The following is a 15,116-nucleotide window of genomic DNA, read 5'->3' on the forward strand; positions in this document are numbered from 1 at the left end:
GTAAACAAAACAGCATGGTATTGGTACACTGACAGGCACATAGAGAGATGGAACAGGACAGAGATTTTGGAATCAAAAACATGGACTCTCAACCAACTCATCTTCAACAAAGTCACCAGTAGCAATCACTGGGAAAAGATGACAAAATTTAGCAAATGGTGATGAAAAAAACTGGCTAACTAGATGCAGAATAATAAAACTGGACCCCTACCTATCACCACATACAAAAATCAGCTAAAATCGATCAAAGACCTTAATGTAAAACTTCAAAATCTAAGAATTCCAGAAGAAAATGTAGGAAACACCCTTACGTACATAGGAGTAGGTGACAAAATCTTGATCAAGTCCCCACAATAAATGCCATACAAGCTAAGATACACAAGTGGGACCTCATTAAACTAAAATGCTTTTGTACAGTGAGAGAAACCACCAAGAAAGTAAAGAGAACCCACAGAATGGGAAAAATATTTGCAAATTATGCATCTGACAAAGTCCTTACATCCAGGATCTACAAGGAATTCAAATGAAGTGAAAGGAAAAAAAAAATAAGTGGGGAAAGGACATGAACAGACGCTTCTCAAGAGAAGACATACAATCATCCAACAGATACATGAAAAAATGCTTAAACTCATTAATCATCAGAGAAATGCAAATCAAGACTACAATGAGATACCACCTAACTCTAGTAATGATGGCTATCACTAATAAATCAAAAAACAACAGATGCAGGTGTGGCTGTGGAGATAAGGGAATGCATATACACAATTGATGTGAGTGCTAGTTCAACTTCTATGGAGAGCAGTGTGGTGATTACTAAAATAACTAAAAATTGACCTTTTATACAATCCCACAATACCTCTCTTGGGAATATACCCGGAGAAACATAAATTACTCTACAAACAAAAAACCTGTACACGTGTGTTTATTTCTGCACTATTCACCATAGCAAAAACATGGAACCAACCCTATTGCCCATCAAAAGTGGATTGGATAAAGAAAATCTAGTACTTATACACAATCGAGTATTATGCAGCCATAAACAAGAACCAAATAATGAAATGTGCAGCAAATTTGATAGAGATGAAGACCATCATACTAAATTAACTATCACAGAAACAAAGAACTGAATACCACCTGTTCTCACTCACAAGTAGGCCTTGAACATTTGTCACATTAACACTAGGATTGGCAGTCACTGGGCACTGCTAGGGGAGAGAGGGAGGTAGGAGGGAGAGGGGTACCTAACAACATAAAGGGTACCTGGTCCACTACCAGGGAGAGTGAGGGTCCGTTAAAAGCCCAAACTTCACCTGCATGCAGCCTACTTACGTAGTTAATCCTCACTTGTACCTCATATCTCTATAATAAAATAATTTTTAAAAATGAATTGTTTAATCTCTACATATTTGGGGATATTCAGTCATCTTATGCCATTGATTTCTGGTTTAATTCCAGTGCATTCTCAGAGCGTACATTGTATGATTTCTAGTCTTTTAAATTTGTTAAAGTGTGTTTTATGGCCAAAATATGGTCGACAATGGTGGATGTTCCATGTGAGTTTGAGAAGAATGTTGATCTTGCTGTTCTTAAATGATTTGTCTATATTTGTCTATTATACCTTATTGGTTGTTGATATTCTTGGGTTCAGATATGTCCTCGATTGATTTTCTGTCTGCTGGATCTCTCCATTTTTGGTAGAGAAATATGAAGTTGCCAACTATAATCATGGATTAAACTACTTTTCCTTGCATTTCTTTCAGTTTTTGCCTCATGTATTTTGGCACTTCATTGTTAGCTGAAAACATGCTAAAGATTGGTATGTCTCCTTGGAAAGATGCCCCCTTTATAATTATGCAATATTCTTCATTTTCCCTGATAACTTTCCTTGCTTTTAAGTCTGCTCTGTTTAAAATTACTAAAGCTACTCTCTTTAAACTACTTTCTTGAGCTTTGATCAACATATTAAAAATTGTATGCATTTTAAGTATACATCTTACCAACAATGTAAGTGTACAATGACTCAATTTTGTACACATCTCTAAAAATATTTTTTTGAGCCAGGCTCGGTGGCTCAGCCTGTAATCCCGCGCCTTTGGGAGGCTGAGGTGAGTGAATTGCCTGAGCCCGTGGGTTCGAGACCCGCCTGGGCAGTGAGACCTCATCCTTACAATAAATCAAAAAATCAGCCGGGCGTGGTAGTGCATGCCTGTAATTCCGGCTACATGGAAGGCTGAGGCGGAAGGATCGCCGGATCCCAGCAAGTCGAGGCTGCGGTGGCTGGGAGAGGCCACTGCACTCCAGTCTGGGCAACAGAGTGAGACTCCAACTCAAAAAAAAAAAAAAAATCTTTTTTTTTACTTTTTGATAATAGTAATTCAAACAACTGTGAGGTGATATCCCACTGTGGTTTTGATTTGTATTTCACTGAAGACTAAAGAAGTTGAATGCCTATTTGCATACTTGTTGGCCATTTGTATGTTTTCTTTTTAAAAATTGCCTATTTAGGTCCTTTGTCCATTTTTATTTGTATTTTTTAGTCCATTAAGTTGTAAGAATTCCTTGGATATTTTGGATATTATCCCATTGTCAGATTCATGGTTTTTAAAGATTTTGTCTGATTCCATATGTTGCCTTTTCATTTTGTTGATTGTTTTCTTAGTTATGTGAAAGCTTTTTAGATTGACATATTTCCACTTGTTTTCTTTTACATCTATTGCTTATGCTTTCGATGTCACATACAAAAAATAATTACCAGGACCAATGGCATGGAGTTTCCATTTTTATTTGTTCAAAAATATTTTTTATTTTATTTGAAAATTTTCTTTGACAACTGTTGGTTGTTTGTGAGTGTGTTGATTAATATACTTTAAAAGTTTTCCTGTATTCTTCCAATTAATGATTTCTAGTTTCATATCATTGTGGTCAGAAATGATACTTGATATGATTTCAACATTCTTATGTCTGTTAAGACTTGCATTGTGGCCTTAACACATGGTCTAATCTGGAGAATATGCCATATGTGCTTGAGAAATTGAATTCTTCTATGGTAAGATGGAAGGTTTTAAATATATTAGATTCATTTGGTCTATACACATGTTGAAGTCCTGTGATTATTGACTGGTTTTTCTATTGAATGGCATATATGTTGTTAAAAGTGGAGTACTGAAGACCCCTACTGTAATTATACTGCTGTTTATTTCTTCCTTTAGTTCTTGCAATATTTGTTTTGTATATTTAGTTTCTCCAATGTTGGGTGCATATTTGTACAACTATAATATCCTCTTACTAACTTGACCCTTTTATTCTTATGTAATGATATTCTCGGTATCTTCTAACAGTTTTGACTTAAATCTATTCTGTCTGATGCAAATAGACCGCTTCTCTAATTTTGTTGCAATTTGTGTGGAATATCTTTTTCCACCTCTTCTCTTTCAGCCTAAATGTGTCCTTAAAACTAAAATGATGAGTATCTTGATCACTATCTTGATTATGGTGAGATTTCCCAGGTTTATTTGCATGTCAAAAGTTGCCAAATTCCTGCCGGCTCAGTGGCTCAGCCTGTAATCCTACGCTTTGGGAGGCTGAGGTGAGTGAATTGCCTGAACCCGTGGGTTCGAGACCCACCTGGGCAACTTGGCGAGACCTCATCTCTACAATAAACCAAAAAATCAGCCGGGCATGGTAGCGTATGCCTGTAATTCCGGCTACTCAGAAGGCTGAGGTGGAAGGATCACCGGAGCCCAGCAGGTCGAGGTTGCAGTGACTGGGAGCGGCCACTGCACTCTAGTCTGGGGACAGAGTGAGACTCCAACTCAAAAAAAAGTTACCAAATTGTACACAACATATCCATCACCCCCAAAATGTTCCTCCCAATTCTCTGTAATCCTTTCCTCCCGCCACTCTCTGAATCCCATTCCTAAGCAACCACTGGTCTGTCATGAGAGATTAGTTTGAAATTTTGAAAGCTGTTTACAAATACATAGAAGTGGGATGACTGAATCATACAGTAGAGGTGTGATTAATTCCTGAAGAAGCTGCCAAAATGTTTTTGAAAATGGTTGTACCATTTTGCATTCTCACCAGGTATGTATGACAGTTATAGTGTGTCACATCTTTGTCAACAATAAGGAAGGCTAAATCTTTTCAATTTTAGTCATTCTAATATGTTTGTAGGTTTCTCACTGTTATTTTGGTTATTGCTTTCATAATAAATAATGATGTTGAGTGTTAAAAAAACTCAAGTGAGAAGCGAGAGGAAAGATGGCTATCTAGAAGCAGCTGATTTGCCCTTCTCTCATGGAGAAAGGCAAAGAAGAGAGCCCCAGAAGTTAAAGACTCCCTGCAGTCAAAGCAGGCTTAGAAAGAAGAAACACCCCACAACCTAGAAAGAAACAGTGGTACCCACAGAGAAAAGAGAGAAGAGAAAACGGGCAACCTGTTTTGGAAACAGGAAGACCCCCTCCTCACCAAGTGTCATTAATAACAGACAGCAGTCTCTGGACATAGGGAAATGGTGATTGTGGGAAATTAGGAACTCTCTGCTACTGCCAAGGACCAAGAGGCCCTTCCAGGCCTCAGGGGACTCTAGTCCCACAGAAGATACACCACAGCTGCACAATGGCCATATGGATCTGGGAACTCATTTGAGCTCTGAATGCCTACAGCCAAACCACCTTTTATAAATGAATCCCTGCAGTCTGTGCTTAATGGCCAGCTTCCAAGTTGGGAGGGAAGCCCAATTGCCTTTATTTTCTCCAAAGGCAAATTCCACCATTGCCAAGAGTTACTGTTTGGGGCAACCTGCAGCAAGAGACACTGTTGCTGAAAGAACTTTTGAGTTTTGAAAGTAGACAACCTCCAACAAGGGAAGGGAAGCTAGAAGGAGCCCTATTGTCCTGGTAACCCCATTCTCACTATGTGAACTTTTCTGTGCAACAAATGGCTGTTTCATACTACAGCACTACCAGAGTGGCCTGAGGACCCATCCCTGTTCTGATTCCCACTGAATGCACACAAGTGGGACACTGGAATGAAGCTAGACCCAGCCCACAGAACTAAATCTTGCTGTGGAAAAAATCTTAAGTTTTGAGTATGGACAGCCTCAGATAAGAGTAAGGGAGCAGGAGGGTAGAAAGGGGAATTTTTCAGCCTAGCAATTCCTATGAGCTCTTTTGTACAATAGAGACAGTGCAAAAATCCTCACAGCAGGGCCACAGTGGCCAGTGACCAGTTTCTCACTGGTTTAGCCATTTGTGTGCACATGTGGGGAGCTGGAAAGCAGCCCAGTCTGACCTAGCCCTCCCTGACTAGTTATCCCCTGCATCCCAATTGAAATCTCAGGGACTGAGAAACATCGGGAGCTCCCATAGCTCCACCTATTACTCAAGCCATCTTCACACTGCCCTGGGGGAAACAAAGGCCAAGCAAAAATCTCACAGCACAGCCATAGTTACCTCTGTCCTGCAAGCATCACCTTCTGGCTGGAGGTTTATTGGCACAGCCCATTTACAATATCTGAGGCCCATTTACAATATCTGAGACAATAATACAGCCCTTAAGAGGAAATAAGAACAAAGCCCATGTCACCATACAGCTCACAGATTAGTTCATAGACTGAGGCATCACAAACTTCTCCAGAAGACCCACCAGAGACATCAGTAACCAACTCTCCTTAGACTTCAACCCTTGTGCCCTCACATCACTGGAAACTTTTCAGGCACCTTTCAGCAAAAGCCAATGAGTGGAAACCTCATAGGGAAGCTAGACCCTCATAGGACAGAATTCACAGCGGTTGAGCATTTATAGATTACCACTCCCAGGAAAAGGAGAAGTGCACCACAACAGGGAAGCACTCTGTGAGAAAAAAATCTTACAAGTATCTACCCCCAAAGTTTAAACCACATCTAAATAAAACAGAAAAACAAAACAAGAAATAAAAATAGAAGAAGCTACTCTCACAGATGAGAAAGAACCAGTGAAAAAACACTAACAAAACCCACATGCTTAATAAGTTGACACCCACTAAAGGGATTTTCAGATCCTAAGCAATGGAATTTATTTAGAACTACCTGTACCTGATGATAAACATAGAATTTAGACTATGGATGGCAAAGACATTCAATGAGATCTAAGAGAATGTGAACACAGAAATCATCCAGGTAATAAAAAAACTCAACAAAATGAAAGCTTAACTGGCAATTATAAGAAAAGATCAATCTGAACTGTAAATGAAGAGTTTCTTACAGGATTTTCAAAGCAGAATAGTAAGCCTCAACAGCAGAATAAATAAGGCAGAGGAAAGTGTCTCAGACCTTCAGGATCAAACTACTGAACTAAACCAGCCAGACAACAACAAGGAAAAGGAACTTAGGAAAGATGAGCAAAGCTTATGAATGATTTGGGATCATGTGGAGACCAAATTTATGATTGATTGGCATCTCTGAGACAGACAGAAAAAATAAGAACATCTTAAAACAAGTCTTCAAAATGTCATTCAAGAAAATTTTACCTCTCTCCCTAAAGAGGCAGCCATACAGACACAAGAGATTCAGAGGACTCCTGTGAGATATTACAAGAGAAGACCATCCACAAGGCACATAATAGTCCATTTCCATAAGGTAAGCACAAAAGAAAGAATTCTAAAGGCAGCTAGAGAGAGGATACAGACCATCTACTAAAGAAGACCCACCGAAATTACAGCAAGCTTCTCAGCAGAAGCCTTATAAGTCAGAAGGGACTAGGGTTTCATCTTTAAGATTCTTAAAGAAAAGCAATTCCAGCCAAGAATTTTCTACCCCACAAAACTAAGCTTTACTAAGGAAGAAAAATTAAAATTCTTCTCCTACATCCAATCCCTAAGAGAATATGCCATCTCCAGACCAGCCCTTCAGGAAATGCTTAAGACAATTCTAAGTACAGAAATTTAAAAATGGCTTCACCCATTGCAAAAGCATAGGAATGTGCAGTGGTTACAGACCATACAAATCTACCTAAAAATTCCTAATCAAAACCCCAAGTGTCCATGCCATAAGAGATAAAATTGACAAGTGGGATCTCATCAAACTGAAAAGTTTCTGCAAAGCAAAAGAAACCATCAAGAGAGAAATGAGACAGCCCACAGAATGGGAAAAAATATTTGTCAACTGCATATCTGACAAAGGCCTAACTTCCAGGATCTACAAGCAACTCAAACATGCCAAAAGGAAAAAAAAAACAAACACACAAACAAAAACCCAAAAAAAGCCCCATTTAAAAGTGGGCAAAACACATGAACAGATATTTTTCAAAAGAAGACATATGAGCAGCCAGCAGATACATGAAAAAATGCTCAGCCTCGCTAATCATCAGAGAAATACAAATCAAAACCACACTGAGATACCATCTAACTCCAGTAAGATTGGCCATCATTAATAAAACAAAAATAACAGATGTTGGCGAGAATGCGGAGAAAAGAGAACTCTTCTACACTTCTGGTGGGAATGCAAACTAGTTCAACCTCTATGGAAAACAGTGTGGCAATTCCTAAAAGAACTAGAAATTGACCTTCCATATGACCCAGTAATCTCTCTTTTGAGAATATACACGGAGGAACTTAAATCACTCTACCAAAAAGATACTAGTACATACATGTTTTTTGCAGCACTCTCCCCAATAGCAAAACCATGGAATCAACTACACTGCCCGTTGAAACTGAAATGGATAAAAAAATGTGGTACATATATACAATATGTGATAGAATATTATGTAGCCGTAAAGAAGGACAAACATGGACTTCGCAGCAACTTGGATGGATTTGGAGTCTATTATACTCAATGATATCACAGAAACAAAGAAGTAAAGAACTGAGTACTGCTTGTTCTCACTCATAAACAGATCCTGAACATTTATCATAATACAAAAAGAAAGGGATTGGCAGTAGTGTGACACTACTAGGGGAGAGAGGCGGAGACATAACATAAATAAGGGTACCTGATCTCAAGTCAGATGAAGTGGGGACGAAAGGGAGGCTCAAACTTTACTTGTATGATGATCACTTGTATACCTAAATCTGAATTGTACCCCAAGTCTTAAAAAAAAGAAAAGATTGCCAAACCCTTGGCCAAATTAACAAAAATAGAGAGAGAAAATTTAAATAAAAGTAATTAGAAATAAAAAGGCAATGTTACAATTGACCCTGAAGACATACAAAAGATTATGAAATATAACTATGAATATCTGTATGAAAATAAACTAGAAAATACAGAGGAAATGAATTCATGGTGCCATGTAACCTCCCAAGGTTGAAACAGGGAGAAACTAAACCCCTAAAGAGGCTAGTAACAATTTAAAAATTTGACTCAGCAATAAGAAACTTTCCCACTGTAAAAGCCCTATATTAGATAATTACTCAGTTGAATTATAGAAAATGTATAAGGAAGACCTGATACCAATCCAACTGAAAGTATTCCAGGCAATTGGGAAGGAAGGAATTCTCCTTAGCCCATTCTATGAAGTCACTGTCATCTTGATACTAACAACTGGCAAGCACTCAACAAGGAAAAAAAACTTTAAGCCAATTTTTATGATGAACATAGATGTAAAAACTCTCAACAAGTTTCTAGAAAATGACATACAACGCAATTTTCTTTTCTTTTCTTTTTTTGAGTTGGAGTCTCACTCTGTCGCCCAGACTGAAGTGCAGTGGCTGCTCCCGGCCACTGCAGCCTCGACCTGCTGGACTCTGGCAATCCTTCTGCCTCAGCCTTCCGAGTAGCCGGAATTACAGGCATGCACTACCATGCCCTGCTAATTTTTTGATTTTATTGTAGAGATGAGGTCTCGCCTGCCCAGGCGGGTCTCGAACCTGTGGGCTCAGGCAATCCACTCACCTCAACCTCCCAAAGGCACGGGATTACAGACTGAGCCACCAAGCCCGGCTACAACAGCAATTTTCAAAGATCATATATCACTACCAAGTGGGCTTCACTCCCAGGATGGAAGACTGGTTCAACATACATAAATCAATAAATATAATCCTTGAAATAAACAGGTATAAAACAAAGAATTATATGATTATCTCATTAGATGTGGAAAAATTATTTCATAAAATCTAATGATTCTTGATAAAAACTCTTGAACACCTAGGCATTGAAGGCAGAATAATAGGAGACATCTATGACATCATATTCAATGTGCAGAAGCTAAAAGCATTCCTCCTAAGAACTGGAACAAGACAAGGATGCCCACTTTCACTTTTCCTATTCAACATAGAAGTTCTAGCCAGAGCAATCAGGCAGGAAAAATACATTAGGTGTATGCAAATTGAAAAAGGGAAAGTAAAGTCATCCCACTTTGCAGGTGATATGATTCTATACCTAGTAAAATCCAAAAAAGTGTCAAAAACTTCCTTACACTGATACATGACTCCAGTAAAGTCGTAGGATACATAAACTATGTGCAAAAAGACAGTTATGTTGCTGTTTGCCAACAAGAAGCCAGCTGAGGTTTAAGTAAAAACCATAGTCCCATTCACAGTAGTCACAAGAAAATTATATCAGCATCCATCTAGCCAAACAGGTGAAAGAACTTTACAATGACAATCACAAAACACTGCTGACAGAAATCAAGAATGACACAGACAAATGGAAAAAAATCTCACATTCATGGTTTGAAAGAGTAAGTATCATCAAGATGTCCATTCTACCCAAGACAATCTATAAATTCAATGCAAGACCTTTTAAGTTACTGGCATAATTTTTACAGACCTAGAAAAGACAATAAAGAATTTACATGAAAGCAAGAAAGGTGTCTGGATAGCTAAATTAATATTTAAAAAAATGAACAAAGCTGGGAAATCACACTTCCAGACTTCAAACATTACTACAAGGCTACAGTAACCAAGACAGCATGGTACTGGTACGAAAATATACACAAAGACCAGTGGAACAGGACAGAGGATCCAGAAATAAAGCCAAAGACCTTTAACCAACTTACCTTTGACAAAGACAGCAAAAACAAACATTGGGGAAAGGAAACCATATTTAGCAAATGGTGATTTAAAACACCAGGTAACCACATGCAAAAGAATGAAACTGGACCTCTACTAGTCACCATATGAAAAAAGTGAACTCAAAATGGATAATACCCTTAAATGTGAAACCTCTAAATATAAGAATCTTAGAAGATAATTTAGGAAACATTCTCCTGGACATCAGAGTAGGTAAATAATTTATGGTTAACTCCTCAAAAGCAAATGCAGCGAAGTTAAAACTGACAGGTAGGACTTTATTAAGCTAAAAACGTTTGAAAACAAAGAAACCATCAAGAGAATAAAGATTCAACCCAACTAGTGGAAAAAAGCATTTGCATCTATGCATTTGGCAAAGAACTAACAACCAGCATTTGCAAGGTATGCAAATGAATTGATAGCAAATGAAACAAATAACCCCATTAAAAAGTGGGCAAAGGACATGCACAGATGAACAGACACTTCCTAAAGGATGACATACAAGCAGTCAACAAACATATTTTAAAAGGCCCATCATTGCTAATTATCAGATAAATGCTAATCAAAACTACAATGAGATACTACTTAGTACCAATCAGAATGGTTATCATTAAAATGTCAAAAAACAAGTGTTGGTGAGGCTGCAAAGAAATGGGAGCTCTACTACACTTTTGGTGTGAATGTAAGCTAGTTCAACCTTGGTGGAAAGCAGAGTGGCATTTTTCTCAAAGAATAAATTACTGAGCTATCATATAATCCAGCAATCCCTCTTCTGGGCATACACCCAGAGGAGCATAAATCAATCTACCAAAAAGAGAGATGCACACATATATTCACTGCATCAGTATTCACAATAGCAAAAACATGCAACCAAGTCAGATGCCCATCTAAAGTGGACTGGATAAAGAAAATTTAGTACATATATATGAAGGAGTACCACGCAGCCATAAAGAAGAACAAAATCATGTCCTTTGCAGTAACATGCATGCAGTTGGAGACCATACTTCTAAGTTATATATCACAGAAACAACAAAACTGAATACCACTTGTTTTCACTCACAAGTGGGCCCTAAACATCTGCACATAGGCAGGAACAACTGAAACTGGACACTGCTAATGGTTTGACAGAGGGAAAGAGATTAAGAGACACAAAACTACCCATTGTATACTATATCCATTACCAGGGAGTGAGAGGGCTGGCTGGAAGCCCAAACATCACCTGCACACAATTTACTTATGTAACAAATCTTCATATGCACCCTTACAACCCTAAAACTAGAAATAATAAAAATAAAGAAATAAAAACTGAAACGAGTCTCTTGCAGGTAGCATGTTGTTGGATTTTTTTTTTTTGCCATTCGGCCACTCTTCATTGTTTTATTTTAATTTCAAAATAAAATTTGTTAGAGAAAGAAAAGAGGAAAGAAAGGGAGACATGCCAGAACTGACATGGGCAAGATAAATCACTGGTTTTTTTTTTTTGTTTGTTTGTTTTTTTGAGTTGGAGTCTCACTCGGTCACCCAGACTGGAGTGCAGTGGCTGCTCCCGGCCACCTCAGCCTCGCCTGCTGGGCTCCGGCGATCCTTCCGCCTCAGCCTTTCGAGTAGCCGGTATTACAGGCATGCGCTACCACGCCCGGCTGATTTTTTGATTTATTGTAAAGATGAGGTCTCGCCTGCCCAGGTGGGTCTTGAACCCACGGGCTCAGGCAATCCACTCACCTCAGCCTCCCAAAGGTGCGGAATTACAGGCTAAGCCACCAAGCCCGGCTAATCACTGTTTTTTAAAACTGTATTATCTTTTTAAAATTTTTATTTAAGTGGCTTAGGTGATACAAATTATTTTTGGTTATGTGGATAGATTGCACAGTGATGAAGTCTGGGCTTTGAGTGTACCTTCCACTCCCACTTGTGCATATTGTACTCAATAGTTGATTTTTCATCTCTATCCCTACTACCATCTTCTCCTTTCTGAGTTCATCATGGTTCATCATGTTCATTATGGAGATGCCTATGCCTTTGAAGTTCCTTAGTTTAACTCTCACTTATAAATGAGAATATGTGGCAGTTGGTTTCCGCTTCGGTGTTACTTCACTTAATATTATGGACTCCACTTCTATTCAAGTTACAATAAAAATATGATTCCCCTTTTTTTTCTTGGCTAAGTAGTACACATATATGTGCAATGCAAAATGTATACTATATTTTAATTATCCACTGGTCAGCTGGTGGGCATTTAAGTTGATTTTACATGTTTGCAAGTGTGAGTTGTGCTATGATGAACATACAGGGGCAGGTGTCTTTTTTGTATAATAACCTCTGTTTTTGTGGGTAGATACCAAGTAGTGGAATTGCTGAATCAAATGGGAGGTCTACTTTTAGTTCTTTGAGAAATTTTCTTAGAGGTTGTACTAGTTTGCCCTCCTACCAACAGTATATAAGTGTTCCATTTTCATCACATCCATGCCAACATCTACATTTTTTTTTTGGATATTTAAAAAATGGCCATTTTGACTGGTGTAAGGTAGCATCTCATTGTGGTTGTAATTTGCATTTCCCTAATGATTAGTCATATTGAACATGTTTTCATCCTTTTTTCCATTTGTGTATCTTCTTTTACAAGATGTCTGTTCAGAGCCGGGCTCGGTGGCTCAGCCTGTAATCCCGTGCCTTTGGGAGGCTGAGGTGAGTGAATTGCCTGAGCCCGTGGGTTCGAGACCCGCCTGGGCAGCGAGACCTCATCTCTACAATAAATCAAAAAATCAGCCGGGCATGGTAGCGCATGCCTGTAATTCTAGCTACTTGGAAGGCTGAGGCGGAAGGATCGCCAGAGCCCAGCAGCCGAGGCTGCGGTGGCCGGGAGCGGCCACTGCACTCCAGTCTGGGCGACCGAGTGAGACTCCAACTCAAAAAAAAAAAAAAAAAAAAAGAAGTCTGTTTATGTTATTTTTCCTCCTTTTAATGGGGTTATCTGCTTTTTTCTTGATGATTTGTTTGTTCTCTTTGTAGATCCTGGATATTAGTCCTCCAGCAGATGTATTATTTCTTTGTAGAAGTTTTTTAGTTTAATTAAGTCCCACTTATTTATTTTTGCGTTTGTAGCATTTGACTTTGATATCTTAGCCATAATACGTTGCTTAGCAAAACATCCAGCGTAGTTTTTTTATGTTTTCTTTTAGGATCTTTATGGTTTCAGGTCTGATATTTAAGTCTTTAATCCATCTTGAGTTAATTTTTATTTATGAGAGATAGGGATCAAGTTTCATTTTTCTGCATGTAACCATCCAGTTTTGCCAGCACCATTTGTTGAATAGGATGTTCTTTTCTCAGTTTATGTTTTTGTTTTCTTTGTCAAAGATCAGTTGATTGTATGCATTTGGGTATATTTCTAAATTATCTATTCTGCTTTATTGGTCCATGTGTCTGCTCCTGTACCTGTATCATGCTGTTTTGGTTACTATAGCCTTTTAGAACAATTTGAAGTCAGGTACTGTGATGCCTCCAGCTTAGGATTGCTTAGGTTATTCTGACACTTTTGATTCCATATGAATTTTAGGGTTTTTTTCTAATTCTGTGAAAAATGACATTGGTAATTTGACAGAGATGGTGTTGAATGTGTGGATTTGGGTAATATGATCATTTTAACAATGTTGTTTCTTCAAATTCATGAAAATGAGGTATTTCTTTACTTGTTTTTGTCCTCTACTATTTCTTTTATATGTGTTTTGACGTTCTCCTTGTAGAGATTTTTCACTTACTTGGTTAATTGTATTCCTGGAGGTTTTGGGGTTTTGGCACTATTGAAAATAAAATTGAGTTATTGATTTGATTTTCAACTTGGTCCCTATTGGTTGTATAACAGTGTTACAGACTTGTGTGTACCCTGAGGTTTTACTTAATTTGTTTATGAAGTCTATTCATGTATTTTGGAAGAGTCTTTAGGATTCATTAGTTATACGTCATACCATCAGCATACAGATGCCTTGGCCAGTGCTTTTAGTAATATGTTGAATAGAAGTGGTAAAAGTGGGCATTCTTTCCTTGGTCCAGTTCTGAGAGGAAATGCTTTCAATTTTTTCTCATTCAGTATGATGTTAGCTGTGGGTTTGAAATTTATGACTTTTGCTAATTTGAGGCATTTTTCTTTCATGCCTATTTTGCTGAAGATTTTTATCATGATGAAATGCTGGAAATTATCAAATGCTTTTTTGCAACTATTGAAATAATCACATAATTTTTTCAAATTCTGTTTTTGTGGTGAATCATGTTTATTGACTCTTGCATATTAAACCACTCTTGCATCCCTCAGATAAATCCCACTTGATAATGATGAATTTTGTTATGTGCTGCTAGATTCAGTTTGCTAGTATGTTATTAAGGAATTTTGCATCTAGATTTATCAGAAATATTGTTCTGTAGTTTTCTTTTGTTGTTGTGTCTTTTCCTTTGATATTATGGTGATACTGGATTTGTAAAATGAATTATCAAGAACTTCCTCCTTTGTAATCTAATAGAATAGCTTTAGTAAAATTGATAACAGTTCTTTGAAATTCTGATAAAATTCAACCGTGAGTCCTTCAAGACCTGGACTTTTTTTGTTGGGAACGTATTAATTATTGATTTAATCACATCACTCACTATTGGTCTGTTCAGGGTTTCTATTTCTTTCTGATTTAAGATTGTGAGATTGTAGTTTTTTGAGAATGTATCCATTTCCTCAAGAATGTCTTTGTTTTCACAGAGGTGTGCATAATAATCTTAAATGATCTTTGTATTTCTGTGATATCACTTGCCGTGTCACCATTTTCATACCTTATTGAGTTAGTTTGAATCTTCTCTCTTCAATTATTAATCTAGCTGTAGGCTTAAAACATTTGCCTATCTTTCAAAAAAACTAACTTTTGTTTCATATCAATCACCTTTGTATTTTTTTGTTTCAATTTTGTTTAGTTCTGCCATAATCTTTATTATTTATTATCTTCTTCTAACTTTGGGCTTGTTTGTTTGTGTTTCTCTATTTTCCTGATGTGTGATGTTAAATTTCCAATATGTAATTGTTCAATTTTTTTAAATGCAGACCTTAGGCACTATAAATTTTCCTCTGAGCACAGCTTTGACATGCCCAAGAGGT

Source organism: Carlito syrichta, unplaced genomic scaffold (genome assembly GCF_000164805.1).
Source record: "Carlito syrichta isolate Samal-C Ts95f unplaced genomic scaffold, Tarsius_syrichta-2.0.1 Scaffold312232, whole genome shotgun sequence".
NCBI classification, from domain to species: domain Eukaryota; kingdom Metazoa; phylum Chordata; class Mammalia; order Primates; family Tarsiidae; genus Carlito; species Carlito syrichta.